We start from the raw sequence: 12717 nt of genomic DNA, 5'->3' as shown, positions 1-12717 counted from the left end.
GCTTAGTTTCTTGGCAAAACAATTAAGGAAGAGTTCCTAGCTGACATGGACTAGCTTGTGTGGAAACCAAGCTTCCTTTGAACTGGCCAGGCATTTGGAGATCATGCCACAAACTAAGGTGGCAGCTCAGGATGGTGGAAGAGCCAGCTTATCTCTACCTCCTACCCACACCCTCCTTGAGATAGATCCACAAGGTTTTGCTGACAATGATTACAGCAGCCCATGTCCCCAAAGTGGCAAGCAAGGGTGGTATTTTCACTGGTCCACAAAAGGGATGATGTCCATTCCCACTGAGGAAAAGGGTGTCAACTCTGCCTCCCAAATCAATGGAAGGCAAGCAAAAGTTTCTCCTCATGACAAGGTAAAAATTAGCCTATTAGGACATAGACATTTTCAAAAATAATTGAAGTAATTCAGAAAGAGAAGGGTAAATGCCATATGAAATCATTTATATGGAGACCCTAAAATATGGCACACATGAAGTTATCTACAGAACAGAAATGTCTCCTGGACATAAAGAAAATGGAAGGGAGAGGCAGTGGAATGGACAGGAAATTTGGGGTTTGTGGATGTAAAGTATTACATTTAGGACAGATAAGCCATGAGATCCTGCTGTACAGCACAGGGAACTATATCCAATCGCTTTTGGTAGAGTTTGATAGAAGGTAATATGAGAAAAGGAATGGAGATACATGTATATATATGTAAATATATATATATATATTTGTGTATATGTATATATATTTGTGTGTGTGTGTGTGTATATATATATGTATATATATATATCTATATATGTGTATATATATATAAATATATATCCATAGCCATGATTGACTTATTTTGTTGTACAGCAGAAATAGTCAGAATAATGTAAATCAACAATAATATACACATTTTAAAAACTATATCAGCACATTTCAAAAGGATGCTGCTCCAGACGCCAGCAGGAAGTCTAACACAACTTGGTAAGAAAACCTCACCTCAAGATGCCCACAAGCAAATCAAAAGCTCTCCCAACATCCAAAGTGCCAAAATCACGCCTCCTCACAATTCCGCAATGGGTTCCATGTATGCGATCCTGAGCTCAGCAGAGGGAACTCAGGCACACATGCTGTTCACACAGAATAGTAGGTATGAAGCAGAGGGGAAAAATACACCAAACAAATTATTTGAGTTTTCCTGCCCCCAAGAATAAAAAAGGGGATGATCCAAGCCACAGGCCTGGTGGAATATAGATCAAGTGAACATGTATACAAAAATTCTGCACTACGTTCTACACAGGCATTGTGCAGAAGGCAATACAGTACTACAGGAATGGAGAAAGCTGGAGACCTGGTAAGTCCAGTCCAAGGAAAGCATATGCATCAAAAGAGAGCTCATAAAGAGTCTAGAAGATAATGCTACTTCACATACAAAACAGCAACACAAAACTCAAAGGATATGATGAATCAATGAAAAAACTTCACCCATGATGGCAGTAATCTGTCTAGTGTCCAAACACAAACACATCGGAATCTGCCATTTACCTATTAATGAATTCAACATAGATGTTTTGAAGCAACTCTATGAGCAAAAACGTAGAAAGGTAATGAAATTTGGATAACCCCGCATGGAAAAATATATATATATTTGTGTATATGTATATATATTTGTGTGTGTGTGTGTATATATATATATGTATATATATATATATATCTATATATGTGTATATACTTCAAGTATGTTCTCTGACCTCAATGGCATGAAACTAGAAATAAACCACAGGGGGGAAAATGAGGAAAAATCTACTACATGGACACTAAACCACATGTGATGAAAAAAACAATGGGTCAATGAGGAAGTCAAGAAGGAAATGAAAAAATAACTAAAGGAAAATGATAAGGGAGACAGATTTCCTCAAAATCTGTGTGATGCCACAAAAGCAGTGCTCAGAGGGAAGTTCATAGCAGTACAGGCCTTCCTCAAAAAAGAAGAAAAATTTAAAATTGACAACTTAACCCACCAGCGAAATGACTTAGAAAAAGAACAAGCAAAACCTAAAAGTCAACAAAGGAAGGAAATCATGATGATCAAAAAGGAAATCAATAAAATAGAGATTCAAAATCAATAGACAAAACAATTAAATCTAGAGCTGGTTCTTTGAAAAGGTAAACTCATTAGACAACCCCCTTGCTAGACTCAACAAGAAGAGGAGTGAGAAAACCCAAAGAAACACACTAAGAAATGAAAAAAAGAAGTCACAATGGATACTACTGAAGTACAACAAAACCATGAGAGAATACTATCAACAATTGTATGCCATGAAATTTAACAACCCAGGAGAAATGGACATCTTTCTAGAGACTGAATATTGTCAAGATAGCTTGCCAAAAATGAATTAAAAAAATAGATCAACTGAACAGACTGTTCACTAGAAATTCATTTGATTATGTCATAAAAAGACTCCCTGCAAATAAAAGTTCAGGAACAGATGGCGTTGCAGGAGAATCCTACCAAACACACAAAGAGGAACCGATGCTCATCCTCCTTAAAATTTTTCAGAAGTTTTAACGAGAAGGAACACTCCCGAAGACATTCTATGTTGCCACCATCACCCTAATTCCAAAACCAAAGATACCACCAAAATAAAAAAAGAAAACAATCAGCCAATAACTTTGATGACTTTAGGCACAAACAAATCTCAGCAATATTTTAGCCATCAGAATCCAACAACATATGAAACAGATCATATACCACGACTAGGTGGGATTCATCCCAGGTTCTCAAGGATGGTGCAACAAAAGTAAATCAATGAACATCATACACGACAGAAACAATAGAAAAATTTTAAAAAGTTCATGATATGGCATCAAATGCAGAGAAAGCATCCGACAAAGTCCAACATCCATTTGTGATCAGAACTCTTACCAAGTGGGTATAGAGAGAACATTCCCGTAAATAATTAAAGTCATTTATGACGAACTCATTGCCAATATAATACTCAGTGGAGAAAAGCTGAGAGCCTTCCCACTAAAATCTGGAACAACACAAGGATGCCCACTCTCACCACTGTTATTCAACATAGTATGGTAATTCTAGCCACAGTAATCACACAGAAGAAATAAAAGGCATCCAAATAGGAAGAGAAGAGGCAAAACTGTCACTCTATGCAGATGGCCTTTTACAATCTATAGAAAAACCTAAGGACTCCACCCAAAAACTACTTGAACAGATCAACAAATTCAGCAAAGAAGCAGCATATAAGATTTGCATTCAGAAATCGGTCACAATTCTGTATATTCACAGTGTAATACTCAGAAGGAATACAAAGATAAAACACCTTGTAACATTGCACCCCAACAAATCAAATACCTGGGCATACACCTGACAAAGGAGGTAGAGGATATATATGCTGAGAACTAAAAAACATTAGTGAAGGAAATTAAAGAAGATGTAAAAAATGGAAAGGTATTCCTTCCCCCAGGGCTGGAAAAATTAATATTGTAAAGACAGCCATACTACCCAAGGCAATCTACAGATTCAATGCAATCCCTATCAAATTACCCATGACATTTTCCACAGAACCCGAAAAAACAATCCAAAACAGACAGACAGACCAGTGGAATAGAAGAGAGAATCCCCCCCCCCCGCCAATAAAAGAGAAACCTATGGTCAAATAATCATTGACCAAGGAGGCAAGAATATAAAATGGGGAAAAGACAGTCTATTCGGAAGTATTGCTGGCAAACCTGGAGAGCTACATGCAATTCAGCGGAACTAGAACACACCCTCACACCATGCAGCAAAATAAACTCAAAATGGCTGACAGACCTACATGTAAGGCAAGGCACCCCCAAACTCCTGGAAGAGAACCTAGGCAAAATATTCTCTGACATCAGCCTTACAAAGGTTTTCTCAGGTCAGTCTCCCAAAGCAATAGAAATAAAAGCAACAACCAACCCATGGGACAAAATCACACTGACAAGATTTTGCCCAGCAAAGGAAACCAAAAAGAAACCAAAAAGACAACTTACAGAATGGAAGCAACTAGTTTCAAAGGATGCAACTGACAAGGGCTTAATCTCTAGAATATACAAGCAACATATAAAACTCAAGTGCCAAAAACCAAGAACCCAAGGGAAAACTTGGCAGAAGAAATGGATATCCATTTCTCCAAGAAAGATGTTCAGATGACCTACAAGCACTTGCAACAATGCTCAACATCCATGATTAGTAGAGAAATGCAAATCAAAACTACCACAAGATACCACCTCATGCTAGTAAGAATGGCCATCATGAGTAAGCCGAAATATAGCAAATGCTGGCGAGGATGTGGAGAAAAAGGCAACCTTCCTGTTCTCTTGGTGGGAATGTAGGATGGTACAACCATCATGGAAAATATTATGGAGGGACTTTAGAACTCTATACATAGAACTACCATATGACCCAGCAATCCCACTCCTGGGCATATATCCAGACACAACGTTCCTTAAAATATACATATGCACCCGCATGTACACTGCAGCTCCATTCATAATAGCCAAGACATAGAAACATCACAAATGACCACTAATGGATGACTGGATTAGGATTATTTGGTATATACAGACAATGGAATACTACTCAGCCACAAAAAAAGAAGAGAAGTATGCCATTTACAGCAATAGAGATGGAACAAGAGACTCTCCTTCTGAGTGAAGTAAAGTCAAAAAGAGAAAGACACATTCTATATGACATTACTTATATCTGGAATCTAATATATAGCACACAAAAGAAAATCATGGACTGGAGAATAGACTTGTGGTTGCCAAGGGGGAGTGGAGAGAGTGGGATAGATTGGGAGCTTGGGGTTAATCGATGCAAGTTCTTGGTTTTGGAATGGACTAGAAATGAGATCCTGCTGTGTAGCACTGGGACTATGTCTAGTCACTTATGATGTGGCATGATAATGTGAGAAAATACAATGTGTACATGTAGATGTAACTGGCTCACCATGATGTACAGTAGAAAACAAAACGACATTGGGAAAATAACAATCAACAAACAAAGAAAGAGTGGGAATGGGAAATGACATTTCATGCCAATGGAAAAGACAGGAAAGCCGGAGTTGCAATACTCAAACCAGACCAAATCCACTTTTTTTTTTGTCTTTTTGCATTTCTAGGGCCATTCCTACAGCATATGGAGGTTCCCAGCCTAGGGGTCTAATCAGAGATGCAGGTGCCAAGCTATCACAGACTGTCAACAACGCAGTATCCTACCCCTGTCTGTGACATACACCACGGCTCACAACAAAGCCAGGCCAGGAATCAAACATGCAACCTCATTGTTCCTGGTCAGATTCATTAACCACTGAGCCATGACAGGTCCTCCCATAAGACCATATGCACTTTAAATGAAAGCTATAAACAAGGACAAAGAAGGACAGTATTCAATGACAAAGGAATCCTTCCAAGAAGAGGATATTTCAGTTGTCAACCTATGTGCCCCTAATGTAGGAACTCACAGATACATACAAAACTACAACAGACATAAAAGGAGGAGTTGACAGGACTACAATAATACGAGGGGACTTTCACACCTGACCCAAATCAAAGGACAGATTCCCTAACAGAAAATCAACAAGGCAATAGAGATCCTAAAGGACACAATAGAAATCTTAGACTTCACTGACACTTTCAGCACATTACATTCCACCGAATATCAGAATAGATATTCTTTACATGTGCAAGCACAACACTGGCAAGGTTTGACCCCATGCTGGGGCACAAAACTAACTCAGCAAGATGAAAAGTATGGAAATTATTTCAACTATCTTCCCTGGCCACTGTGGCATGGAAAAGGAAATCAACACAGGAAAAAAAGATGGCAAAAAAAACCCCTGAATGCATGAAAAGTAATCAACACGGTACAAACAACAAACAAACAAACAAACAAAAACAAAGATCAGTAAGGAAATCACAAAGCAAATGAAAAAATACCTCAACACAAATGCTAGTGAAGGCACAACGTTTCAAATCTACAGGATGCTTCAAAAGGAGTGCTTAGAGCGAAATTCCTAGCGATAGAGGGCTTCCCCAAGAAGGAAGAAAAATCTCAACTAATCAGCTTGGCCCCTCACCTAAATGAAGTAGAAAAAAGAAAATCTGAAGTTAGCTCAAGGGGGTAAATCAAAAACAGAGAGGAAATCAATTAAATAGAGATTCATAAAACAAGAAAAAATCATTAAAAAGAAAGCTGACCAAACTCTGTCCAGATCCACAAAGGACAGGAGAGGTAAAACCCAAAGAAACAAAATAAATGAAAAAGAAGAAATACCAATGGAAAATTGCAGAAATAATAATAGAAAAAAAAAGAGTATACCATGACCAGTTGCATGCCAATAAATCTGACAACCTAGAAGAAATGGACAACTTCCTGGAGAATTAGAACACACCAAGATGGAATAAAGAAGAAAGAGTGTGCAGAAAGGCAACCTATTTTGGAATGTTAATCGTATATCCTGTTATTTTGCTGAATTCACTGATTAATTTGAAGAGTATTTGTGCAGCCTCCTTAGGGTTTGCTGTATGGTGTACCATATACCTGCATGGAGAAATTTTACCTCTTTTCTAAATATTGTCATATATCTGCATGAAGTGACATTTATACTTTTTTTCTTCCAAATTATTACAGTTATTTTTTTGTTGGATGGATTTCTGTGGCTCGAACTTCCAAAACTATGTGGAATAAAAATGATGAGAGTGAGGACTAAGAACCAGTAGAGGAGATGGGATTATGATGGTGGAAGGGAAGGACTGGAGCTCAACCTCTACCCTAAAAGCACCAAAATTCATAAGTAAAGGCTGAGCATTCTTCACCCGAATGGACCAGAAACCTTAAAGAAGATAACCTACTCCGGAGGAAAAAGAGGAGGACACTTTGAGGTAGGAGTGGTGATTTTGGGATATAAAAAAACCCCACACCTCCTGGGTGGGAAGCCCCACAGACTGGAAACTAACTGGTCCACAGAGACTCACCTCCAGGGGTGAGAGTTCTGAGCCCCACATCAAACTCTCCCATGTGGGGATCTGGCACTGGGAGAAAGAGCCCCTGGAGCATCTGGCATTGAAGGGCAGTGGGGCTTGTGCACAGGAGCTCCACAGGACTGGGGGAAATGGAGACCCCATTTATAAAAGGCACACACAGAGGTTAATGTGCACTGGGTCCCAGGGCAAAGCAAAGTCTCCATAGGAACCTGGGTCAAACCTGCCTGCAGTTCTTGGAGGACATCCTGGGAAAACAGGGGTGAATGTGGCTTGTTGTGAGGGAAGGACATTGAAAGCAAAGCTCTTGGGAATATTCAGCAGCCATACCTTTCTCTGGAGGTGGCCATTTGGGGAAAACCTGGCCCCATCCATCAGTCAGTGCTGAGAAGCCCCAGGGCAAACACCAATCCAGGTGGGATCATAGCCCTGCCCCTCAGTAAACAGCCTACCTAAAGACCCCTCAGGCACACAGCTGCCTCTAATCCCATCAAGAGACTAAGTCCCAACCACCAGAGGGATAAGAATCAGCTCCACCTACAAGTGGGTAGGTATCAGCCCCTCCCATCAGGAAGCCTACAGCAAGCTCCCATACCGACTTCAGCCACAAGGGGGGCAGACACCAGAAGCTAGAGCAGCTGCAACTCTATTATCTGTTAAAAGTCACCACACCAAAAACCTATAAAATGAAAAGACAGAGAACAATATCTCTGATGAGGGAGATAGGGCAACCTCAGAAAATCACCTCAGTGATGAGGAGATTCTCAGCCTCCAGGAGAAAGACTTTATAGAGTGTTGATGCGGAAGATGATGCAAGACATTGGAACTAAACTGGAGGCCAAGATGGATAACTTACAGGACACACGGAGAAAAGAGATGCAAGACATCAACATAAACCAGAGGAGATGCAAAATGCATAACTGAAATAAGAAATTCACTAGAAGCAGCTAACAGCAGAATACAGGAGGCAGAAGGTCAAATAAGGGAGGTGGAGGACAGATTAGTAGAAAGTAAGATTGCAGAACAGAAAAGAGAGCCAAAGGTTGAAAAGAAATGAAGAGGGTCTCAGAGAACCCTGGGACAATGTTCAACACACCAACATCCGTATTAGAGGGGTGCCAGAAGGAGAAGAGAGAGAGAAGGGGACAGAAAAAATATTCCAAGAGATAATAGCTGAAAACTTCCCTAACATGGGAAACGAACCACTCACTCAAATCCAGGAAGCACAATGAGTACACTTTATAAAATAAACCCAGGGAGGAATACCCCGAGGTGCATATTAATCAAACTGACCAAAATTAAAGACAAAGAGATAATCTTGAAAGCAGCTAGGGAAAAGAAACCAATAACATACAAGGGTAACCCAATAAGGTTATGGCAGATTTTTCAGCAGAAACTCTTCAGGCCAGAAGGGAGTGGCATGATTTACTTCACGTGATGAAAGGATAAAACCTCCAACCAAGATTCCTCTACCCAGCAGAGCTCTCATTCACATTTGAAGGAGAAATCAAAAGTTTTGTAGATAAGCAAAAGCTAAGGCAATTCAGCACCACTAAACCAGCCTTACAACCAATACTAAAGGAACTTCTCTAGGCAGAAAAGAATGGATGGCAACAGGAAACAGAAATCCCACAAATGACAAGGCTCACTAGGGAAGGTATGTATACAGGAAAGATACATACAAAATCGTCCATGCACAATGATACCACCAAAATCAGAAATCATGAGACGAGCAGGGTACAAATGAGGGACACTGGAGATGAACTTGCAATGAAGAGAACAACAACTTAAAACAACCTTATATACATATAGACTCATATCAAAACCTCAGAATAACTGCAAACCAAAAATCTACAATTGACACACAAAGAAACATCAACATAAGTACAACACTAAAGAGAGTCATCAAACCACAAGAGGAGAGAACAAGAGGAGAGTGAGTGAAATAAAAAAACAGCAATAAAAACAAATCCAAAGCAATTAATAAAATGGAAACACGAGCATACATGTCAATAATTACCTTCAATGTCAATGGACTAAACACCCCAGCCAAAAGGCATAGACTGGCTGGATGGATACAAAAACAAGTCCCATATATATGCTGTCTTCAAGAGACCCACTTCACTTCTAGGGACACACACAAATGGAATGTGAGAGGATGGAAGAAAATATTTCATGCAAATGGGGATCAAAAGAAGGCTGGAGTAGCAATACGCATATCAGACAAAACAGACTTTAAAATGAAGAATATTTTAAGGGCCAAAGAAGGTCGTTACATAATGATCAAAGGATCAATCCAAGAAGAAGCTATAACAATTTTAAATACCTACGCACCCAACATAGGTTCCCCACATTATATAAGGCAACTGCTAACAACCTTAAAAGGACAGATCAATGATAACACAATAATAGTGGGGGATTTTTAACACCCCACTCACAGCAATGGACAGATCAACCAGATGGAAAGCCAATAAGGAAACACAGGCCCTGAATGAAGCATTAGACCAGAGGGACTTCATAGTTATTTGTAGGACATTCCATCCAAAAGCAACGGAATACACGTTCTTCTCAAGTGCACATGGAACATTCTCAAAGATTGATCATATCCTGGGCTACAAATCCAACCTCAGCAACTTGAAGAAAATTGAAATCATATCAAGCATCTTTTCCAACCACAACGCTATATGACTGGAAGGCAACAACAAGAAAAACTCCGCAAAGAACACAAACAAGGGCAGACTCAACAACATGCTACTCAACAACCAAGGGATCACTGAAGAACTCTAAGAGGAAATTAAAAAATACCTAGAAGCAAATGGCAACGAAGATACAACACCCCAAAACCTATGGCATGCAGCTTCCAAGCCCTCAAAAGACCTAGATTGTTGCAAGTGAAAATTTATCCAGGACAGTGATGGAGCAAACATTCCAGGCAGAGAAAAATATGCACCTAATGATTGATTTTCATTCAGTAAAATCCACTCATTTATTTTTTAAACCCATTAGTTTTCCTGCTTCCAATTTCTGAACATGAATTGAGTTATTTCTCCATTTATGGAGGTGTCCTCTAGTTTGACCCAGCTATGTTTCATAGTTTCTTTCTTTTTCTTTTTTTTTTTTTTTTTGGCTGAGGACGTGCATCTTTGCTAATTATGTAATAGTACTCTACACTTAAGTACTATTTTAAATATATTTGAAACTTTCATTTTGCAAATGTTTGATGCTAATGTGCAGACCATAACTTATTTTCATGAGTGTAATTTCTGTGTTGTGACATTCCTAAATCATTTATTAGTTCTACAGATTCTTTGTGATTTCTTGACGAATTTCTACTAACTTATAATGTTTTCTGTAAATAGATTTTTTCACTTCTTCAGTTCTGATGGCTGTAACTTTTTTGTTGTTGCCTCATTGCATTTTACAGATGCTTAGATCATCTGACTCGCTGCTGCAGAGGTGTGGCTTAAGCATCCCTGGCCAGTTAATGCAGCAGTTGTGGTTTCTATGCCTGTTGCCAAAAAGGAGGTTGTGATCAGGCCTCTTTTCCAGAAACACGCAGGTTTTGTGCTTTGGCTTTTTGCCTGTGGTTGCTCAGATATGGTGTGGTGGCCTGGTGAGTTACTGCAGAAGTTGTGCTTTTGTTTGCTGGGCTGGTGTTTGCAGATATGGTGAGATAACCTGTCTTGTTAGGTGAAATGAGTACAGTGAACTTTTCCTTCCAAATTCTGCAGAGGTCGCTTGGTGAATATCTACGTGGAGGAGACAGAGTTTGTGGTTAGTTTACATGGCTGGTGGATGTGGAAATTATGCTCAGATGTCTTCTCTGGCTTCTGCAGAGACTACGGCTTGGCTGGCTGAATGGTTATAGTAGAAGTTCTGGTTTGACTTCCTGATCAGGCTAGTGGAATTTGTGATCAGGCCGGCTGGCTGGTTACTATAGAGACTGAGGTCCAACCTCCCGGTCCAATTACTACCAAAATATGGTCAGCCTTCATCATGTGATGACTACAGAGGTTTTGGTTTTGGTGCTTACCCTGGTGGCTGCACAGGTGGTGATTAATCTTGCTGGTCCAGTGGCTATAAAGAGATTGTGTTGGGATTTCCTGAAAGAATATGGCAGAAGTAACTGTTACACTGTAATCTTGTGAAGAATTTGCAGTTTGGCTTTATGCATGGTTGCTGTGTTGAGTGTGGTTGTCTCTGCCTAGTTGCTGAGGAGGTGGTTGTTTCCAAGCCAGCTACCACAAAGGTCTGAGGATTACTGAAGTGCTTTCATGAAGGTTTCACTTAGGGACACTCGACTGGGTGTTGAAAATGTGAAAAATAGGCTTCATAGCTCTCTGCTGCAGAAGTAGAGTTGGCCTTTCTGGGCTGAGTGTTGAACTTATTACTTAATGATTCACAGCTCCTGGCCTGGCATCAAGGGCTGATTTCTTCAAAGGCAGGAATTAGGCTTCCTAGGATGATGGGTGGGGGTGTTTTGATGTGCCTCCCAGGATAGTTGCAGAAATTCACAATTAGGTTTTTGGGTGGCTGCCTAGATTTTGATGTGTTGTTCTTGCATGGCTATCACTCATTTGGAGAGTGCATCCTGAGGCAAGTGCTCAGTGGTGTTGTCTCGCTTCCTGGCAGGTTCCTTCCAAGACTGCAGTATGCCTTACTTACTGGATGCTATGATGTTTGTGTTCAGACTTCCTGAGGGGATTATCCAGATATGGTGGTTCAGAATTCTTGGTTTTTTTTTTTTTTTTTTGAAGGAGATGTTGTCGTTCGGTTCTCAAGACTGTTTCATAGAGGTGTTGAAGGCAGGTTTCCACAACGGGGAAATACCGTAAATTCAGGGTTCGTGGTATTTCTGCCTGATCTAATTACTGTAAAGTTTTTGGTTTGCATTCCTTGTTTCCAAAGAGTATAGATTGGTTTCTGGAGTGGCTACACAGAAAAGCAGATTATAGAAGGAATTTTCACATACAGATGTATAGGGAAGTCATTCTGGCTTATACATGATTCAGTTTAAACATTATGGTGACTAAGCCAGCCAGTCTTAGAGCCTGCTAAACATGCATTTATATGCTGACCAGGATTCTTGGCCCCCTAGTAAATGGAAATTAATGAGATGTGAGCCAAGAAGTTCAGGCAAGGCTTTATTGGGCCCTGCAGCAGCACAAAGGAACACATACAAGCAACAAGTACCTTTTCTTGCTCCGTGAGGAGGGGCAAGCTAGTTTCTTCTCTGGAGGGATAAGGGTAAGCATGTGGGTCAGATTTGGGTCTGATGTGTGGCTGAGATTTTTCTGGGCACTTCCTCAGTGGTACTGTCCACTCTGTGTGTGATATACCCTGTTTCTGCCCCTGACACTCTGAATTTTTTGCTGGGGGTTGTTTTAGTTTAGTTTAGTTATCTTAGTTTATTATTTTATTCTATTTATTTCATTTTATTTTTCATTTGACTAGTTCATTTCATTTCATTGGTCTTTTTGAATCTTCTTGTTTATAATTGTTCCCAACTGCCCATGCATGTCGTTACTTGTCGTCCCTTGTATTTCCTTTTTATTTCTTTGCTCAAGGAGACATTTTTCATGAGGCAAGCAGTGCAACGAAGGATCCCAGGTCCTAGCCTGTCTCATGCCCTGCCCCAATCATTCTACACCCCTTATTCTTAAGTGTGTTCTAGAAGATTGGAACTCCTGGAGTAGGTTGGTTTTATGGTCTC

This window comes from Sus scrofa, chromosome Y (assembly GCF_054392235.1).
Source record: "Sus scrofa isolate SSC_HxYL_T2T_F1_AM1 chromosome Y, Sscrofa_HxYL_maternal_Yorkshire_Landrace_v2.0, whole genome shotgun sequence".
Lineage (NCBI taxonomy): Eukaryota > Metazoa > Chordata > Mammalia > Artiodactyla > Suidae > Sus > Sus scrofa.
The sequence above is the reverse complement of the archived record's forward strand: the minus strand, read 5'-3'. Positions refer to the sequence as shown.